Source organism: Henckelia pumila, chromosome 4, assembly GCF_033568475.1.
Source record: "Henckelia pumila isolate YLH828 chromosome 4, ASM3356847v2, whole genome shotgun sequence".
NCBI lineage: Eukaryota > Viridiplantae > Streptophyta > Magnoliopsida > Lamiales > Gesneriaceae > Henckelia > Henckelia pumila.
Window position 1 is genome coordinate 196,802,898 of NC_133123.1, and position 18,551 is coordinate 196,821,448.

Genomic DNA, 18,551 nt, shown 5'->3' on the forward strand with positions numbered 1-18,551 from the left:
CATAACTTTCAATCTGCTGAGAGTTACGAGAGCTTCAGCTTGCTCACGCGAAGCTCTTCTCGATACCTACAACGCGTATGTCGGTCTAAGAGACGAAAAAGCTCAAATTCAAACCCGGAGATTGTCTTTGGGGGCATTTTTCCCGTAGGGCATGCTGGGACCCACCGAAGTGGCCCGAGTCACCCAGATCGGACGTTCACGTCCTGTGATTCAGTCTATTGCATCTTTTCTATCCGCGGATTGGACTGAAAGAGTCGGAAATAGGACGGAGAGGAATCGGAAGAACAAGATATACGAGTAAGAAAAAAAGAAACTAATAAAAAAAAGGGTGCAACACGAGGACTTCCCAGGGGGTCTCCCATCCTAGTACTGCTTTTGCCAAGCACGCATAACTTTGGAGTTCTGATGGGATCCGGTGCATAAGTGCTGGTATGATCGCACCCAACAGTGAATGAATTCTTTATTTTTTTGTCTCTTGAATTGCGGATCGGAGGAACAGGAGCTGCAGTTTCAAACGGACATAACTTTCGATCGGCTGAGAGTTACTGGAGCTTCAGCCTGCTCACGCGAAGCTCCACTCGATACCTATAGTGCATATCTCGGTTAAAAAGACGGAGACGCTCAAATTCCAAAATGGAGATGGTCTTCTGGGGCATTTTTCCCGTATGTCGCGCTGGGACCCATCGAAGCGGCCCGCGTCACCCAGATCGCACGTTCACATCGTATGATTAAGTTTATTGCATCTTTTCTATCCGCGGATTGGACTGCAAGAGTCGGAAATAGGACGGCGAGGAATCGAAAGAACAAGAAGTACGAGTAAGAAAAAAAGAAATTAATGAAAAAAGGGGTGCAACACGAGGACTTCTCAGGGGGTCACCTATCCTAGTACTGATCTCGCCCAAGCACGCTTAACTTCGGAGTTCTGATGGGATCCGGTGCATTAGTACTGGTATGATCGCACCCAACAATGAATGAATTCTTTATTTTTTTTGTCTCTCGAATTGCGGATCGGAGGAACAGGAGCTGCAGTTTCAAACAGACATAACTTTCGATCTGCTGAGAGTTACGGGAGCTTCAGCCTGCTCACGCGAAGCTCTTCTCGATACCTACAGCACGTATCTCGGTCTAAGAGAAGGAGAAGCTCAAATTCAAACCCGGAGATAGTCTTAGGGGGCATTTTTCCCGTAGGGCGCGCTGTGACCCACCGAAATGGCCCGCGTCACCCAGATCGCATGTTCACGTCGTGTGATTCAGTCTATTGCATCTTTTATATCCGTGGATTGGACTGAAAGAGTCGGAAATAGGACGGAGAGGAATCGGAAGAACAAGATGTACGAGTAAGAACAAAAGAAACTAATTAAAAAACGGGTGCAACACGAGGACTTCCCAGGGGGTCACCCTTCCTAGTACTGCTCTTGCACAAGCACGCATAACTTCGGAGTTCTGATGGGATCCGGTGCATTAGTGCTGGTATGATCGCACCCAATAGTGAATGAATTCTTTATTTTTTTGTCTCTCGAATTGCGGATCGGAGGAACAAGTGCTGCAGTTTCAAACGGACATAACTTTCGATCGGCTGAGAGTTACTGGAGCTTCAGCCTGCTCACGCGAAGCTCCACTCGATACCTATAGTGCGTATCTAGGTTAAAGAGACGGAGACGCTCAAATTCCAAAACGAAGATGGTCTTTCGGGGAATTTTCCCGTATGTTGCGATGGGACCCACCGAAGCGGCTCGCGTCAACCAGATCGCACGTTCACATCGTATGATTCAGCCTATTGCATCTTTTCTATCCGCGGATTGGACTGAAAGAGTCGGAAATAGGACGGAGAGGAATCGAAAGAATTAGAAGTACGAGTAAGAAAAAAGAAATTAATGAAAAAGGGGTGCAACAAGAGGACTTCCCAGGGGGTCACACATTCTAGAACTGCTCTCGTCCAAGCACGCTTAACTTCGGAGATCTGATGGGATCCGGTGCATTAGTGCTAGTATGATCGCACCCAACACTGAATGAATATTTTATTGTTTTGTCTCTCGAATTGCGGATCGGAGGAAAAGGAGCTGCAGTTTCAAACGGACATAACTTTCGATCTGCTGAGAGTTACGGGAGATTCAGCTTGCTCACGCGAAGCTCTTCTCGATACCTACAACGTGTATGTCGGTCTAAGAGACGGAGAAGCTTAAATTCAAACCCGAAGATTGTCTTTGGGGGCATTTTTCTCGTAGGGCGTGCTGGGACCCACTGAAGTTGCCCGCGTCACCCAGATCGCACGTTCACGTCCTGTGATTCAGTCTATTGCATCTTTTCTATCCGCGGATTGGACTGAAAGTGTAGGAAATAGGACGGAGAGGAATCGGAAGAACAAGATGTACGAGTAAGAAAAAAAAACTAATAAAAAAAAGGGTGCAACACGAGGAATTCCCAGGCGGTCACCCATCCTATTACTGCTCTTGCCCAAGCACGCATAACTTTGGAGTTTTGATGGGATTCGGTGTATTAGTGCTGGTATGATCGCACCCAACAGTGAATGAATTCTTTATTTTTTTGTCTCTCGAATTGCGGATCGGAGGAACCGGAGCTGGAGTTTCAAACGGACATAACTTTCGATCGGCTGAGAGTTACTGGAGCTTCAGCCTGCTCACGCGAAGCTCCACTCGATACCTATATTGCGTATCTCGGTTAAAGAGATGGAGACGCTCAAATTCCAAAACGGAGATGGTCTTTCGGGGCATTTTTCTCGTATGTCGCGCTGGGACCCACCGAAGCGGCCTGCGTCACCCAGATCGTACGTTCACATCGTATGATTAAGTTTATTGCATCTTTTCTATCCGCGGATTGGACTGCAAGAGTCGAAAATAGGACGGCGAGGAATCGAAAGAACAAAAAGTACGAGTAAGAAAAAAAGAAATTAATGAAAAAAAGGGTGCAACACGAGGACTTCCCAGGGGTTACCCATCTTAGTACTGCTCTCGCCCAAGCATGCTTAACTTCGGAGTTCTGATGGGATCCAGTGCATTTGTACTGGCATGATCGCACCCAACAATGAATGAATTCTTTATTTTTTTGTCTCTCGAATTGCGGATCGGAGGAACAGGAGCTGCAGTTTCAAACGGACATAACTTTCGATCTACTGAGAGTTATGGGAGCTTCAGCCTACTCACGCGAAACTCTTCTCGATACCTACAGCACGTATCTCGGTTTAAGAGACGGAGAAGCTCAAATTCAAACCCGGAGATGGTTTTTGGGGGCATTTTTCCCGTAGGGCGCGCTGGGACCCATTGAAGTGGCCCGCGTCACCCAGATCGCACGTTCACGTCGTGTGATTCAGTCTATTGCATCTTTTCTATCCGTGGATTGGACTGAAAGAGTTGGAAATAGGACGGAGAGGAATCGGAAGAACAAGATGTACGAGTAAGAAAAAAATAAACTAATTAAAAAAGGGGTGCAACACTAGGACTTCCCAAGGGGTCACCCATCCTAGTACTGCTCTTGCCCAAGCACGCATAACTTTGAAGTTTTGATGGAATCCGGTGCATTAGTGCTGGTATGATCGCACCCAATAGTGAATGAATTTTTTATTTTTTTGTCTCTCAAATTGCGGATCGGAGGAACAGGAGCTGCAGTTTCAAACGGACATAACTTTCGATCGGCTGAGAGTTACTGGAGCTTCAGCCTGCTCACGCGAAGCTCCACTCGATACCTATAGTGCGTATCTAGGTTAAAGAGACGGAGACGCTCAAATTCCAAAACGAAGATGGTCTTTCAGGGCATTTTTCCCATATGTCGCGCTGGGACCCACCGAAGTGGCTCGCGTCACCCAGATCTCACGTTCACATCGTTTGATTCAGTCTATTGCATCTTTTCTATCCGCGGATTGGACTGAAAGAGTCGGAAATAAGACGGAGAGGAATCGAAAGAATTAGAAATACGAGTAAAAAAAAAAGAAATTAATGAAAAAGGGATGCAACACGAGGACTTCCCAGGGGGTCACCCATCCAAGTACTGCTATCGCCCAAGCACCATAACTTCGGAGTTCTGATGGGATCCGGTGCCTTAGTGCTGGTATGATCGCACCCAACAATGAATGAATATTTTATTGTTTTGTCTCTCAAATTGCGGATCGGAGGAAAAGGAGCTGCAGTTTCAAACGGACATAACTTTTGATCTGCTGAGAGTTACGGGAGCTTCAGCTTGCTCACGCGAAGCTCTTCTCGATACCTACAACGCTTATGTCGGTCTAAGAGACGGAGAAGCTCAAATTCAAACCCGGAGATTGTCTTTGGGGGCATTTTTCACGTAGGGCGTGCTGGGACCCATCGAAGTGGCCCGAGTCACACAGATCGGACGTTCACGTCCTGTGATTCAGTCTATTGCATCTTTTCTATCCTCGGATTGGACTGAAAGAGTCAGAAATAGGACGGAGAGGAATCGGAAGAACAAGATGTATGAGTAAGAAAAAAAAAACTAATAAAAAAAAGGGTGCAACACGAGGACTTCCCAGGGGGTCACCCATCCTAGTACTGCTCTTGCCCATGCACGCATAACTTTGGAGTTCTGATGGGATCCGGTGCATTAGTGCTGGTATGATCGGAGCCAACAGTGAATGAATTCTTTATTTTTTTGTTTCTCGAATTGCGGATCGGAGGAACAGGAGCTACAGTTTCGAACGGACATAACTTTCGATCGGCTGAGAGTTACTGGAGCTTCAGCCTGCTCACGCGAAGCTCCACTCGATACCTATAGTGCGTATCTCGGTTAAAGAGATGGAGACGCTAAAATTCCAAAACGGAGATGCTCTTTCGGGAAATTTTTCCCGTATGTCGCGCTGGGACCCACCGAAGCGGCCCGCGTCACCCAGATCGCACGTTCACATCATATGATTAAGTTTATTGCATCTTTTCTATCCGCGGATTGGCCTGAAAGAGTCGGAAATAGGACGACGAAGAATCGAAAGAACAAGAAGTACGAGTAAGAAAAAAAAGAAATTAATGAAAAAAAAGGTGCAACACGAGGAATTCCCAGGGGGTCACCCATCCTAGTACTGCTCTCATCCAAGCACGCTTAATTTCGGAGTTCTGATGGGATCCGGTGCATTAGTACTGGTATGATCGCACCCAACAGTGAATGAATTCTTTATTCTTTTGTCTCTCGAATTGCGGATCGGAGGAACAGGAGCTGCAGTTTCAAACGGATAAACTTTCTATCGGCTGAGAGTTACTGGAGCTTCAGCCTGCTCACGCGAAGCTCCACTCGATACCTATAGTGCGTATCTAGGTTAAAGAGACAGAGACGCTCAAATTCCCAAACGGAGATGGTATTTTGGGGCATTTTTCCCGTATGTCGCGCTGGGACCCACCAAAGCGGCCCGCGTCACTCAGATCGCACGTTCACATCGTATGATTCAGTTTATTGCATCTTTTCTATCCGCGGATTGGACTGAAAGAGTCGGAAATAGGACAGAGAGCAATCGGAAGAATTAGAAGTACGAGTAAGAAAAAAAGAAATTAATGAAAAAGGGGTGCAACACGAGGACTTCCCAGGGGGTCACCCATCCAAGTACTGCTCTCGCACAAGCACACTTAACTTCGGAGTTTTGATGGGATCCAGTGCATTAGTACTGGTATGATCGCACCCAATAGTGAATGAATTCTTTATTTTTTTGTCTCTCGAATTGCGGATCGAAGGAACAGGAGCTGCAGTTTCAAACGGACATAACTTTCGATCTGCTGAGAGTTACGGGAGCTTCAGCCTGCTCACGTGAAGCTCTTCTCGATACCTACAGCGCGTATCTCAGTCTAAGAGACGGATAAGCTCAAATTCAAACCCGGAGATGGTCTTTGGGGGTATTTTTCTCGTAGGGCGCGCTGGGACCCACCGAAGTGGCCCGCGTCACCCAGATCGCACGTTCACGTCATGTGATTCAGTCTATTGCATCTTTTCTATACGTGGATTGGACTGAAAGAGTCGGAAATAGGACGGAGAGGAATCGGAAGAACAAGATGTACGAGTAAGAAAAAAAGAAACTAATTAAAAAAGGGGTGCAACACTAGGACTTCCCAGGGGGTCACCCATCCTAGTACTGCTCTTGCCCAAGCACGCATAACTTCGGAGTTTTGATGGAATCCGGTGCATTAGTGCTGGTATGATCGCACCCAATAGTGAATGAATTCTTTATTTTTTTGTCTCTCGAATTGCGGATCGGAGGAACAGGAGCTGCAGTTTCAAACGGACATAACTTTCGATCGGCTGAGAGTTACTGGAGCTTCAGCCTGCTCACGCGAAGCTTCACTCGATACCTATAGTGCGTATCTAGGTTAAAGAGACGGAGACGCTCAAATTCCAATATGGAGATGGTCTTTCGGGGCATTTTTCCCGTATGTCACGCTGGAACCCACCGAAGTGGCCCGCGTCACCCAGATCTCACGTTCACATCGTATGATTCAGTCTATTGCATCTTTTCTATCCGCGGATTGGATTGAAAGAGTCGGAAATAGGACGGAGAGGAATCGGAAGAATTAGAAGTACGAGTAAGAAAAAAAGAAATTAATGAAAAAGGGATGCAACACGAGGACATCCCAGGGGGTCACCCATCCAAGTACTGCTATCGCCCAAGCACCATAACTTCGGAGTTCTGATGGGATCCGGTGCATTAGTGCTGGTATGATCGCACCCAACAATGAATGAATATTTTATTGTTTTGTCTCTCAAATTGCGGATAGGAGGAAAAGGAGCTGTAGTTTCAAACGGACATAACTTTCGATCTGCTGAGAGTTACGGGAGCTTCAGCTTGCTCACGCGAAGCTCTTCTCGATACCTACAACGCGTATGTCGGTCTAAGAGACGGAGAAGCTCAAATTCAAACCCGGTGATTGTCTTTGGGGGCATTTTTCACGTAGGGCGTGCTGGGACCCACCGAAGTGGCCCGAGTCACACAGATCGGACGTTCACGTCCTGTGATTCTGTCTATTGCATCTTTTATATCCGCGGATTGTACTAAAAGAGTCGGAAATAGGACGGAGAGGAATCGAAAGAACAAGATGTACGAGTAAGAAAAAAAGAAACTAATAAAAAAAAGGGTGCAACACGAGGACTTCCCAGGGGGTCACCCATCCTAGTACTGCTCTTGCCCAAGCACGCATAACTTACGAGTTCTGATGGGATCCGGTGCATTAGTGCTGGTATGATCGCACCCAACAGTGAATGAATTCTTTATTTTTTTGTCTCTCGAATTGCGGATCGGAGGAACAGGAGCTGCAGTTTCGAACGGACATAACTTTCGATCGGCTGAGAGTTACTGGAGCTTCAGCCTGCTCACGCGAAGCTCCACTCGATACCTATAGTGCGTATCTCGGCTAAAGAGATGGAGACGCTAAAATTCCAAAATGAAGATGGTCTTTCGGGGAATTTTTCCCGTATGTCGCGCTGGGACCCACCGAAGCGGCCTGCGTCACCCAGATCGCACGTTCACATCATATGATTAAGTTTATTGCATCTTTTCTATCCGCGGATTGGCCTGCAAGAGTCGGAAATAGGACGGCGAGGAATCGAAAGAACAAGAAGTACGAGTAAGAAAAAAAGAAATTAATGAAAAAAAGGTGCAACACGAGGACTTCCCAGGGGGTCACCCATCCTAGTACTGCTCTTACCCAAGAACTCTTAATTTCGGAGTTCTGATGGGATCTGGTGCATTAGTGCTGGTATGATCGCACCCAACAGTGAATGAATTCTTTATTTTTTTGTCTCTCGAATTGCGGATCGGAGGAACAGGAGCTGCAGTTTCAAACGGACATAACTTTCGATCGGCTAAGAGTTACGGAGCTTCAGCCTGTTCACACGAAGCTCCTCTTGATACCTACAGTAAGTATCTCGGCCTAAGAGACGGAGAAGCTCAAATTCAAACCCGGAGATGGTCTTTGGGGGCATTTTTCCCGTAGGACGCGCTGGGACCCACCAAAGTGGCTCGCGTCACCCAGATCGCACATTCACGTCGTGTGATTAAGTCTATTGCATCTTTTCTATCCGTGAATTGGACTGAAAGAGTCGGAAATAGGATGGAGAGGAATCGGAAGAACAAGATGTACGAGTAAGAAAAAAAGAAACTAATTAAAAAAGGGGTGCAACACGAGGACTTTCCAGGGGGTCACCCATCCTAGTACTGCTCTTGCCCAAGCACGCATAACTTCGGAGTTCTGATGGGATCCGGTGCATTAGTGCTGGTATGATCGCACCCAATAGTGAATGAATTCTTTATTTTTTTGTCTTTCGAATTGCGGATCGGAGGAACAGGAGCTGCAGTTTCAAACGGACATAACTTTCGATCGGCTGAGAGTTACTGGAGCTTCAGCCTGCTCACGCGAAGCTCCACTCGATACCTATAGTGCGTATCTAGGTTAAAGAGACGGAGACGCTCAAATTCCAAAACGGAGATGGTATTTTGGGGCATTTTTCTCGTTTGTCGCACTGGGACCCACCAAAGTGGCCCGTGTCACCCAGATCGCACGTTCACATCGTATGATTCAGTCTATTGCATCTTTTATATCCGCGGATTGGACTGAAAGAGTCGGAAATAGGACAGAGAGCAATCGGAAGAATTAGAAGTACGAGTAAGTAAAAAAGAAATTAATGAAAAAGGGGTGCAACACGAGGACTTCCCAGGGGACACCCATCCTAGTACTGCTCTCGCCCAAGCACGCTTAACTTCGGAGTTCTGATGGGATCCGGTGCATTAGCGCTAGTATGATCGCACCCAATAGTGAATGAATTTTTATTGTTTTGTCTCTCGAATTGCGGATCGGAGGAACAGGAGCTGCAGTTTCAAACGGACATAACTTTCGATCGGCTAAGAGTTACGGGAGCTTCAGCCTGTTCACACGAAGCTCCTCTCGATACCTACAGCAAGTATCTCGGTCTAAGAGACGGAGACGCTCAAATTACAACCCAAAGATGGTCTTTCGGGGAATTTTTCCCGTAGGGCGCGCTGGGACCCACTGAAGCATCCTGCGTCACCCAGATCGCACGTTCACGTCGTGTTATTAAGTCTATTGCATCTTTTCTATCCGCAGATTGGACTGAAATAGTCGGAAATAGGACGGAGAGGAATCGGAAAAACGAGAAGTACGAGTAAGAAAAAAAGAAATTAATGAAAAAGGGGTGCAACACGAGGACTTCCCAGGGGGTCACCCATTCTAGTACTGCTCTCGCCCAAACACGCTTAACTTCGGAGTTCTGATGGGATCCGGTGCATTAGTGCTGGTATGATCGCACCCAATAGTGAATGAATTTTTATTGTTTTATCTCTCGAATTGCGGATCGGAGGAACAAGAGCTGCAGCTTCAAACGGACATAACTTTCGATCGACTAAGAGTTACGGGAGTTTCAGCCTGTTCACACGAAGCTCCTCTCGATACCTACAGCAAGTATCTCCGTCTAAGAGACGGAGACGCTCAAATTACAACCCGGAGACGGTCTTTTGGGGCGTTTTTCCCGTAGGGCACGCTGGGACCCGCTGAAGTGACCTGCATCACCCAGATCGCACGTTCACGTCGTGTGATTAAGTCTATTGCATCTTTTCTATCCGCGGATTGGACTGAAAGAGTCGGTAATAGGACGGCGAGGAATCGGAAAAACAAGAAGTACGAGTAAAAAAAAAAGAAATTAATGAAAAAGGGGTGCAACACGAGGACTTCCCAGGGGGTCACCTATCCAAGTACTGCTCTCGCACAAGCACGCTTAACTTCGGAGTTCTGATGGGATCCAGTGCATTAGTACTGGTATGATCGCACCCAATAGTGAATGAATTCTTTATTTTTTTGTCTCTCGAATTGCGGATCGAAGGAACAGGAGCTGCAGTTTCAAACGGACATAACTTTCGATCTGCTGAGAGTTACGGGAGCTTCAGCCTGCTCACGTGAAGCTCTTCTCGATACCTACAGCGCGTATCTCGGTCTAAGAGACGGATAAGCTCAAATTCAAACCCGGAGATGGTCTTTGGGGGCATTTTTCTCGTAGGGCGCGCTGGGACCCACCGAAGTGGCCCGCGTGACCCAGATCGCACGTTCACGTCATGTGATTCAGTCTATTGCATCTTTTCTATACGTGGATTGGACTGAAAGAGTCGGAAATAGGACGGAGAGGAATCGGAAGAACAAGATGTACGAGTAAGAAAAAAAGAAACTAATTAAAAAAGGGGTGCAACACTAGGACTTCCGAGGGGGTCACCCATCCTAGTACTGCTCTTGCCCAAGCACGCATAACTTCGGAGTTTTGATGGAATCCGGTGCATTAGTGCTGGTATGATCGCACCCAATAGTGAATGAATTCTTTATTTTTTTGTCTCTCGAATTGCGGATCGGAGGAATAGGAGCTGCAGTTTCAAACGGACATAACTTTCGATCAGCTGAGAGTTACTGGAGCTTCAGCCTGCTCACGCGAAGCTCCACTCGATACCTATAGTGCGTATCTAGGTTAAAGAGACGGAGACGCTCAAATTCCAATATGGAGATGGTCTTTCGGGGCATTTTTCCCGTATGTCGCGCTGGAACCCACCGAAGTGGCCCGCGTCACCCAGATCTCACGTTCACATCGTATGATTCAGTCTATTTCATCTTTTCTATCCGCGGATTGGATTGAAAGAGTCGGAAATAGGACGGAGAGGAATCGAAAGAATTAGAAGTACGAGTAAGAAAAAAAGAAATTAATGAAAAAGGGATGCAACACGAGGACATCCCAGGGGGTCACCCATCCAAGTACTGCTATCGCCCAAGCACCATAACTTCGGAGTTCTGATGGGATCCGGTGCATTAGTGCTGGTATGATCGCACCCAACAATGAATGAATATTTTATTGTTTTGTCTCTCAAATTGCGGATAGGAGGAAAAGGAGCTGCAGTTTCAAACGGACATAACTTTCGATCTGCTGAGAGTTACGGGAGCTTCAGCTTGCTCACACGAAGCTCTTCTCGATACCTACAACGCGTATGTTGGTCTAAGAGACGGAGAAGCTCAAATTCAAACCCGGGGATTGTCTTTGGGGGCATTTTTCACGTAGGGCGTGCTGGGACCCACCGAAGTGGCCCGAGTCACACAGATCGGACGTTCACGTCCTGTGATTCTGTCTATTGCATCTTTTCTATCCGCGGATTGGACTGAAAGAGTCGGAAATAGGACGGAGAGGAATCGAAAGAACAAGATGTACGAGTAAGAAAAAAAGAAACTAATAAAAAAAAGGGTGCAACACGAGGACTTCCCAGGGGGTCACCCATCCTAGTACTGCTCTTGCCCAAGCACGCATAACTTTGGAGTTCTGATGGGATCCGGTGCATTAGTGCTGGTATGATCGCACCGAACAGTGAATGAATTCTTTATTTTTTTGTCTCTCGAATTGCGGATCGGAGGAACAGGAGCTGCAGTTTCGAACGGACATAACTTTCGATCGGCTGAGAGTTACTGGAGCTTCAGCCTGCTCACGCGAAGCTCCACTCGATACCTATAGTGCGTATCTCGGCTAAAGAGATGGAGACTCTAAAATTCCAAAACGAAGATGGTCTTTCGGGGAATTTTTCCCGTATGTCGCGCTGGGACCCACCGAAGCGGCCTGCGTCACCCAGATCGCACGTTCACATCAAATGATTAAGTTTATTGCATCTTTTCTATCCGCGGATTGGCCTGCAAGAGTCGGAAATAGGACGGCGAGGAATCGAAAGAACAAGAAGTACGAGTAAGAAAAAAAAGAAATTAATGAAAAAAAAGGTGCAACACGAGGACTTCCCAGGGGGTCACCCATCCTAGTACTGCTCTTACCCAAGAACTCTTAATTTCGGAGTTCTGATGGGATCTGGTGCATTAGTGCTGGTATGATCGCACCCAACAGTGAATGAATTCTTTATTTTTTGTCTCTCGAATTGCGGATCGGAGGAACAGGAGCTGCAGTTTCAAACGGACATAACTTTCGATCGGCTAAGAGTTACGGAGCCTCAGCCTGTTCACACGAAGCTTCTCTTGATACTTACAGTAAGTATCTCGGTCTAAGAGACGGAGAAGCTCAAATTCAAACCCGGAGATGGTCTTTGGGGGCTTTTTTCCCGTAGGACGCGCTGGGACCCACCGAAGTGGCCCGCGTCACCCAGATCGCACATTCACGTCGTGTGATTAAGTCTATTGCATCTTTTATATCCGTGAATTGGACTGAAAGAGTCGGAAATAGGATGGAGAGGAATCGGAAGAACAAGATGTACGAGTAAGAAAAAAAGAAACTAATTAAAAAAGGGGTGCAACACGAGAACTTTCCAGGGGGTCACCCATCCTAGTACTGCTCTTGCCCAAGCACGCATAACTTCGGAGTTCTGATGGGATCCGGTGCATTAGTGCTGGTATGATCGCACCCAATAGTGAATGAATTCTTTATTTTTTTGTCTTTCGAATTGCGGATCGGAGGAACAGGAGCTGCAGTTTCAAACGGACATAACTTTCGATCGGCTGAGAGTTACTGGAGCTTCAGCCTGCTCACGCGAAGGTCCACTCGATACCTATAGTGCGTATCTAGGTTAAAGAGACGGAGACGCTCAAATTCCAAAACGGAGATGGTATTTTGGGGCATTTTTCCCGTATGTCGCACTGGGACCCACCAAAGTGGCCCGTGTCACCCAGATCGCACGTTCACATCGTATGATTCAGTCTATTGCATCTTTTATATCCGCGGATTGGACTGAAATAGTCGGAAATAGGACGGCGAGGAATCGGAAAAACAAGAAGTACGAGTAAGAAAAAAAGAAATTAATGAAAAAGGGGTGCAACACGAGGACTTCCCAGGGGGTCACCCATTCTAGTACTGCTCTCGCCCAAGCACGCTTAACTTCGGAGTTCTGATGGGATCCGGTGCATTAGTGCTGGTATGTTCGCACCCAATAGTGAATGAATTTTTATTGTTTTGTCTCTCGAATTGCGGATCGGAGGAACAGGAGCTGCAGTTTCAAACGGACATAACTTTCGATCGGTTAAGAGTTACGGGAGTTTCAGCCTGTTCACACGAAGCTCCTCTCGATACCTACAACAAGTATCTCGGTCTAAGAGACGGAGACGCTCAAATTATAACTCGGAGACGGTCTTTGGGGGCGTTTTTCCCGTAGGGCGCGCTGGGACTCGCTGAAGCGGCCTGCGTCACCCAGATCCCACGTTCACGTCGTGTGATTAAGAATATTACATCTTTTCTATCCGCGGATTGGACTGAAAGAGTCGGTAATAGGATGGCGAGGAATCGGAAAAACAAGAAGTACGAGTAAGAAAAAAAGAAATTAATGAAAAAGGGGTGCAACACGAGGACTTCCCAGGGGGTCACCCATCCGAGTACTGCTCTCGCACAAGCACGCTTAACTTCGGAGTTCTGATGGGATCCGGTGCATTAGTGCTGGTATGATCGCACCCAATAGTGAATAAATTCTTTATTTTTTTGTCTCTAGAATTGCGGATCGGAGGAACAGGAACTGCAGTTTCAAACGGACATAACTTTCGATCGGCTAAGAGTTACGGAGCTTCAGCCTGTTCACACGAAGCTCCTCTTGATACCTACAGCAAGTATCTCGGTCTAAGAGATGGAGACGCTCAAATTACAACCCGGAGATGGTCTTTCGGGCGTTTTTCCCGTAGGGCGCGCTGGGACCCACTGAAGCGGCCTGCGTCACCCAGATCGCACGTTCACATCGTGTGATTAAGTCTATTGCATCTTTTCTATCCGCGGATTGGACTGAAAGAGTCGGTAATAGGACGGGGAAGAATCGGAAAAACAAGAAGTACGAGTAAGAAAAAAAGAAATTAATGAAAAAGAGGTGCAACACGAGGACTTCCCAGGGGGTCACCCATACTAGTACTGCTCTCGCCCAAGCACGCTTAACTTCGGAGTTCTGATGGGATCCTGTGCATTAGTGCTGGTATAATCGCACCCAACATAGATATGAATTCTTTATTTTTTGTCTCTCGAATTGCGGATCGGAGGAACAGGATCTGCAGTTTCAAACGGACATAACTTTCGATCGGCTAAGAGTTACGGGAGCTTCAGCCTATTCACACGAAGCTCCTCTTGATACCTACAGCAAGTATCTCGGTCTAAGAGATGGAGACGCTCAAATTACAACCCAAAGATGGTCTTTCGGGGCGTTTTTCCCGTAGGACGCGCTGGGACCCACTGAAGCGGCCTACGTAACCCAGATCGAACGTTCACGTCATGTGATTAAGTCTATTGCATCTTTTCTATCCGCGGATTGGACTGAAAGAGTCGGTAATAGGACGGCGGGGAATCGGAAAAATAAGAAGTACGAGTAAGAAAAAAAGAAATTAATGAAAAAGGAGTGCAACACGAGGACTTCCCAGGGGGTCAGCCATCGTAGTACTGCTCTCACCCAAGCACGCTTAACTTCGGAGTTCTGATGGGATCCGGTGCATTAGTACTGGTATGATCACACCCAACAGTGAATGAATTCTTTATTTTTTTGTCTCTCGAATTGCGGATCGGAGGAACAGGAGCTGCAGTTTCAAACGGACATAACTTTCGACCTGCTGAGAGTTACGGGAGCTTCAGCCTGCTCACGCGAAGCTCTTCTCGATACCTACAGCGCGTATCTCGGTCTAAGAGACGGAGAAGCTCAAATTCAAACCCAGAGATGGTCTTTGGGGGCATTTTTCCCGTAGGATGCGCTGGGACCCACCGAAGTGGCCCGCGTCACCCAGATCGCACGTTCACGTCATGTGATTTAGTCTATTGCATCTTTTCTATCCGTGGATTGGACAGAAAGAGTCGGAAATAGGACAGAGAGGAATCGGAAGAACAAGATGTACGAGTAAGAAAAAAAGAAACTAATTAAAAAAGGGGTGCAACACGAGGACTTTCCAGGGGGTCACCCATCCTAGTACTGCTCTTGCCATAGCACGCATAACTTCGGAGTTCTGATGGGATCCGGTGCATTAGTGCTGGTATGATCGCAGCCATCAGTGAATGAATTCTTTATTTTTTTCTTTCGAATTGCGGATCGGAGGAACAGGAGCTGCAGTTTCAAACGGACATAACTTTCGATCGGCTGAGAGTTACTGGAGCTTCAGCTTGCTCACGCGAAGCTCCACTCGATACCTATAGTGTGTTGGAAAACGGTATTCAGATCAATCAGAATTGATACTCGGTGCAGCGGAAGTTTTAAAATTTTATATGGAACGATTCCATATCATGGGTATCAAAACTTTACGATTAAATTGTGCGTGTAAAAATTAAATAACAATTAAATTTTTACCTTGAATCTCGAAACGAGATTATGGACACCAACAGATAACTCTGCTCTTGTTGTATATCCCAGGAACTGATGGACGAACAATTCTTCAATTAGGTCCACGAACAGAATTCGAATCACTCTGATAGATTGCACTAGAAAATCTATCAGAAGTTTCTACGAAGAGAATTAACGAATTTGATCCGTTAAACCAGACTGCAAATTCGAAATTCACAGACTGGATTTCAGAGAGAAAAACACAGAGAGGGGGCGGCCACTCTAGGTCTCAAAACCCTAGTGTTCGAAAATTATGAGACTTGTGTCTAATTTCTGCACTGCAATAACTTATTTATAATATGGGCTGATAACAGCTTAGGGCCCATTAGTCATAAGTTAAAGCCTGACAAGCAAAGCCTGCATATTTAGAAATTAATATAAAATTCATCGTGACTCAGATTGATAAACCAATTTCACCAATGTGCACAGAAACCATTTCTGCATCTTTTAAAGTCAAGATAAATTTTCTGAATCCGAATTTAGTGATTTCCAAAAATGCCCATCCCTATGTCATTTTAGGAAATCTTACTCTTCTACTCTGATATAAGAAGTCCTACTTCTTTGTTCATTAAATTTAACTCTTTAAATTTAACTATCTCAACGGGAATTAGAAATCCATTACTTGTGTGACCCTCAATGGTTCAGGGATACAGCTAGCCGTGGGCTCACAACTCCTTGTGACTCGGAACAACAATTTCCGACTTGCCCATCGAATCATGGTAAGAGCGCCTAGCAACATCGCCCCATGATTCCCTAGGTATCACTGATAGTGCCTGCAAGAACCAATAGATTTTGGTTAGCGTACAGTACGGTTCCTTCATCCATATATCCCGATCGAATCAACAACCATTGGTAAATCGAGAGTCGTTCGAGATTCGATAACTATGCAATGCATCTTGAAGATCAAATAGTGACATCGCATGTGCTACTAAGAAACCATTTCTTAAAAACACATCATGTACTCTGGCCAGAGATTCCTCACACTAATATCTCCTCAGATTGCATAGGATATCCACACTAGCAAGTATGTGGTGAATCCTTGACAACAAAGCATCGACTCCTATATGTGTCGTAACTGTACCCAATCCCGACACCTGATGACCCCAATAGAGTCGGTAAATGAGTCAAAGTACAGTACTAGCATATAGAGTCTCAATGATGTTTCAAGTAGTAAGGACTAATGGTGTACAACCAAAACCGCGGACTTTATCCACTCGATAAGTGATAACCACTTGGAAAGTCCGGATAGGGTAGTTCGATCATTCATCGTATGAATATCCATTTGCATGCTTTGAACATCTCTATGTTCCATACCAATTAAACATGGTACTCGGCATCGCAAATGCTAGTCTCAATCTCGAGCGATCCTTATCCTTATTAACGGACGGCTCAATCGACTAGGAACTGTTTAGAATATACAGTGACTATAAGATGTGTTTCATGATAGCCATCCCCATGTGCCACCACATCTTACATAAACTATAGTATATTCAAGGTCTTCATCTAAACATCTTATAGTATGTCACAACATAATAATATGATAAAAGATAAAGTAAATGCCATTATAAAAGTGTAAATTATATTAAACAAAAGATTGTTTATACATAGAGTCATAAAATCCCTTAGCCACAAGTTGGCTCACCGGGCACCCACTCTTTCAATCTCCCACTTTCCCTAAAGCCAACTAGTCATACTACGTAGTCCCATTGCTTCGCGATGTTTGTCAAATAATGGTCATGGCAAGGGCTTAGTAAGTGGATCAGCGATATTGTCTGCAGAGGCCACTCTCTCGACAGTGATGTCTCCTCTTTCCACGATCTCCCGGATGATGTGGTATTTCCTCAGTACGTGTTTGGATCTTTGATGAGACCTTGGTTCCTTTGCCTGAGCAACGGCACCCGTGTTGTCACAGTACACCGGGACTGGACCAACAGCTTCAGGAATAACTCCCAACTCTTGGACGAAATTCCTCATCCAAACGGCCTCTTTAGCAGCAGCTGATGTCGCAATGTATTCTGCCTCAGTGGTGGAATCCGCTGTGGTGTCCTGCTTGGAACTCTTCCAAGAGACAGCACCGCCATTGAGCATGAACACAAATCCAGAGGTTGACTTCGAGTCATCCACGTCACTTTGGAAGCTAGAGTCGGTGTAGCCTTCCAATTTCAGTTCTCTTCCTCCATATACCATGAACATATTCTTAGTCCTTCGTAAGTACTTAAGAATGTCCTTCACGGCTTTCCAATGCATTTGACCGGGATTGGCTTGATATCTGCTCGTGACACTCAGAGCAAATGCTACATCCGGTCTGGTAGATATCATCCCATACATGATACTACCTATGGCTGACGCATATGGTACATGTGTCATTTTCTCTATCTCTTCATCAGTCTTGGGACACATAGACTTGGATAGAGAGACTCCATGACACATAGGTAGATGTCCTCTCTTGGACTCATCCATTGAAAACCTTTTCAATATAGTGTCGATGTAGGTAGCTTGAGTAAGTCCTATCATTCTCTTAGATCTATCTCTATAGATCTGTATCCCTAGAATATAGGACGCCTCACCCAAATCCTTCATCGAGAATCTACCTGATAACCATATCTTTGTTGACTGCAACATCCCTACATCATTCCCAATGAGTAAGATGTCATCAACATAAAGTACTAAGAATGTCACAGCATCCTTAACTACTTTCTTGTACACGCACGGTTCCTCCGGGTTCTTGATGAAACCAAAATCCTTTATTGTTTCATCAAATTTCTGGTTCCAACTTCTTGATGCTTGTTTGAGACCATAGATCGATCTCTGAAGCTTGCATACCTTATGCTCGCTTCCCATGGATGTGAATCCCTCGGGCTGCATCATATAGATTTATTCCTTAATGTTTCCATTAAGAAATGCAGTCTTCACATCCATTTGCCATATCTCATAGTCATACCATGCTGCTATAGCAATAAGAATTCTTATGGACTTGAACATTGCGACTGGTGAAAAAGTTTCATCATAGTCAACTCCTTGTCTTTGAGTATAACCTTTTGCCACCAATCGTGCCTTGTAGGTCAGTACCTTTTCATCAGGCCCAAGTTTTCTCTTATTGATCCATTTACACCCTATTGGAACAATTCCATCGGGAGGATCTACTAAAGTCCAAACTTGGTTTGTATGCATCGAATCTATTTCCGACTGCATAGCTTCAAGCCATAAATTCGAATCTGCATCAGAAATTGCTTCCTTGAAGTTTCTT

General features: G+C 45.8%; 28 non-coding genes and 1 pseudogene across 28 annotated transcripts; all 29 read right to left on the reverse strand.

The window, feature by feature from the left end:
• Positions 1 to 325: 325 nt before the first annotated feature.
• LOC140869386 (5S ribosomal RNA) lies at positions 326 to 443 on the reverse strand. Its single transcript, XR_012146766.1, has one exon. It is a non-coding gene; the product is annotated as a 5S ribosomal RNA (ribosomal RNA).
• A 401-nt stretch (positions 444 to 844) lies between these two features.
• LOC140869248 (5S ribosomal RNA) lies at positions 845 to 963 on the reverse strand. Its single transcript, XR_012146632.1, has one exon. It is a non-coding gene; the product is annotated as a 5S ribosomal RNA (ribosomal RNA).
• Positions 964 to 1,365: 402 nt separating this feature from the next.
• On the reverse strand, positions 1,366 to 1,484 carry LOC140868699 (5S ribosomal RNA). Its single transcript, XR_012146104.1, has one exon. It is a non-coding gene; the product is annotated as a 5S ribosomal RNA (ribosomal RNA).
• Positions 1,485 to 1,882: 398 nt separating this feature from the next.
• Positions 1,883 to 2,001, reverse strand: LOC140869160 (5S ribosomal RNA). The gene has a single exon (XR_012146548.1). It is a non-coding gene; the product is annotated as a 5S ribosomal RNA (ribosomal RNA).
• A 399-nt stretch (positions 2,002 to 2,400) lies between these two features.
• On the reverse strand, positions 2,401 to 2,519 carry LOC140869430 (5S ribosomal RNA; annotated as a pseudogene).
• Positions 2,520 to 2,920: 401 nt separating this feature from the next.
• On the reverse strand, positions 2,921 to 3,038 carry LOC140868828 (5S ribosomal RNA). The gene has a single exon (XR_012146229.1). It is a non-coding gene; the product is annotated as a 5S ribosomal RNA (ribosomal RNA).
• A 401-nt stretch (positions 3,039 to 3,439) lies between these two features.
• On the reverse strand, positions 3,440 to 3,558 carry LOC140868714 (5S ribosomal RNA). Its single transcript, XR_012146118.1, has one exon. It is a non-coding gene; the product is annotated as a 5S ribosomal RNA (ribosomal RNA).
• A 400-nt stretch (positions 3,559 to 3,958) lies between these two features.
• LOC140868888 (5S ribosomal RNA) lies at positions 3,959 to 4,076 on the reverse strand. Its single transcript, XR_012146287.1, has one exon. It is a non-coding gene; the product is annotated as a 5S ribosomal RNA (ribosomal RNA).
• Positions 4,077 to 4,476: 400 nt separating this feature from the next.
• On the reverse strand, positions 4,477 to 4,595 carry LOC140869057 (5S ribosomal RNA). The gene has a single exon (XR_012146450.1). It is a non-coding gene; the product is annotated as a 5S ribosomal RNA (ribosomal RNA).
• A 402-nt stretch (positions 4,596 to 4,997) lies between these two features.
• LOC140868126 (5S ribosomal RNA) lies at positions 4,998 to 5,116 on the reverse strand. The gene has a single exon (XR_012145558.1). It is a non-coding gene; the product is annotated as a 5S ribosomal RNA (ribosomal RNA).
• A 399-nt stretch (positions 5,117 to 5,515) lies between these two features.
• LOC140868437 (5S ribosomal RNA) lies at positions 5,516 to 5,634 on the reverse strand. The gene has a single exon (XR_012145855.1). It is a non-coding gene; the product is annotated as a 5S ribosomal RNA (ribosomal RNA).
• Positions 5,635 to 6,035: 401 nt separating this feature from the next.
• Positions 6,036 to 6,154, reverse strand: LOC140867864 (5S ribosomal RNA). Its single transcript, XR_012145304.1, has one exon. It is a non-coding gene; the product is annotated as a 5S ribosomal RNA (ribosomal RNA).
• Positions 6,155 to 6,554: 400 nt separating this feature from the next.
• Positions 6,555 to 6,672, reverse strand: LOC140869224 (5S ribosomal RNA). The gene has a single exon (XR_012146609.1). It is a non-coding gene; the product is annotated as a 5S ribosomal RNA (ribosomal RNA).
• A 401-nt stretch (positions 6,673 to 7,073) lies between these two features.
• LOC140868697 (5S ribosomal RNA) lies at positions 7,074 to 7,192 on the reverse strand. Its single transcript, XR_012146102.1, has one exon. It is a non-coding gene; the product is annotated as a 5S ribosomal RNA (ribosomal RNA).
• A 400-nt stretch (positions 7,193 to 7,592) lies between these two features.
• LOC140868848 (5S ribosomal RNA) lies at positions 7,593 to 7,711 on the reverse strand. Its single transcript, XR_012146248.1, has one exon. It is a non-coding gene; the product is annotated as a 5S ribosomal RNA (ribosomal RNA).
• A 400-nt stretch (positions 7,712 to 8,111) lies between these two features.
• LOC140867908 (5S ribosomal RNA) lies at positions 8,112 to 8,230 on the reverse strand. The gene has a single exon (XR_012145348.1). It is a non-coding gene; the product is annotated as a 5S ribosomal RNA (ribosomal RNA).
• Positions 8,231 to 8,630: 400 nt separating this feature from the next.
• Positions 8,631 to 8,748, reverse strand: LOC140870475 (5S ribosomal RNA). Its single transcript, XR_012147434.1, has one exon. It is a non-coding gene; the product is annotated as a 5S ribosomal RNA (ribosomal RNA).
• Positions 8,749 to 9,147: 399 nt separating this feature from the next.
• On the reverse strand, positions 9,148 to 9,266 carry LOC140867958 (5S ribosomal RNA). Its single transcript, XR_012145396.1, has one exon. It is a non-coding gene; the product is annotated as a 5S ribosomal RNA (ribosomal RNA).
• Positions 9,267 to 9,665: 399 nt separating this feature from the next.
• On the reverse strand, positions 9,666 to 9,784 carry LOC140868086 (5S ribosomal RNA). Its single transcript, XR_012145520.1, has one exon. It is a non-coding gene; the product is annotated as a 5S ribosomal RNA (ribosomal RNA).
• A 401-nt stretch (positions 9,785 to 10,185) lies between these two features.
• Positions 10,186 to 10,304, reverse strand: LOC140868218 (5S ribosomal RNA). The gene has a single exon (XR_012145645.1). It is a non-coding gene; the product is annotated as a 5S ribosomal RNA (ribosomal RNA).
• A 400-nt stretch (positions 10,305 to 10,704) lies between these two features.
• On the reverse strand, positions 10,705 to 10,822 carry LOC140869226 (5S ribosomal RNA). Its single transcript, XR_012146611.1, has one exon. It is a non-coding gene; the product is annotated as a 5S ribosomal RNA (ribosomal RNA).
• Positions 10,823 to 11,223: 401 nt separating this feature from the next.
• Positions 11,224 to 11,342, reverse strand: LOC140868323 (5S ribosomal RNA). Its single transcript, XR_012145747.1, has one exon. It is a non-coding gene; the product is annotated as a 5S ribosomal RNA (ribosomal RNA).
• Positions 11,343 to 11,744: 402 nt separating this feature from the next.
• LOC140868849 (5S ribosomal RNA) lies at positions 11,745 to 11,863 on the reverse strand. Its single transcript, XR_012146249.1, has one exon. It is a non-coding gene; the product is annotated as a 5S ribosomal RNA (ribosomal RNA).
• A 399-nt stretch (positions 11,864 to 12,262) lies between these two features.
• On the reverse strand, positions 12,263 to 12,381 carry LOC140870511 (5S ribosomal RNA). The gene has a single exon (XR_012147469.1). It is a non-coding gene; the product is annotated as a 5S ribosomal RNA (ribosomal RNA).
• A 400-nt stretch (positions 12,382 to 12,781) lies between these two features.
• On the reverse strand, positions 12,782 to 12,900 carry LOC140868145 (5S ribosomal RNA). Its single transcript, XR_012145576.1, has one exon. It is a non-coding gene; the product is annotated as a 5S ribosomal RNA (ribosomal RNA).
• Positions 12,901 to 13,299: 399 nt separating this feature from the next.
• Positions 13,300 to 13,418, reverse strand: LOC140869085 (5S ribosomal RNA). The gene has a single exon (XR_012146477.1). It is a non-coding gene; the product is annotated as a 5S ribosomal RNA (ribosomal RNA).
• A 398-nt stretch (positions 13,419 to 13,816) lies between these two features.
• Positions 13,817 to 13,935, reverse strand: LOC140870409 (5S ribosomal RNA). Its single transcript, XR_012147372.1, has one exon. It is a non-coding gene; the product is annotated as a 5S ribosomal RNA (ribosomal RNA).
• A 400-nt stretch (positions 13,936 to 14,335) lies between these two features.
• On the reverse strand, positions 14,336 to 14,454 carry LOC140867870 (5S ribosomal RNA). The gene has a single exon (XR_012145310.1). It is a non-coding gene; the product is annotated as a 5S ribosomal RNA (ribosomal RNA).
• Positions 14,455 to 14,855: 401 nt separating this feature from the next.
• LOC140868971 (5S ribosomal RNA) lies at positions 14,856 to 14,974 on the reverse strand. Its single transcript, XR_012146366.1, has one exon. It is a non-coding gene; the product is annotated as a 5S ribosomal RNA (ribosomal RNA).
• Positions 14,975 to 18,551: the final 3,577 nt, after the last annotated feature.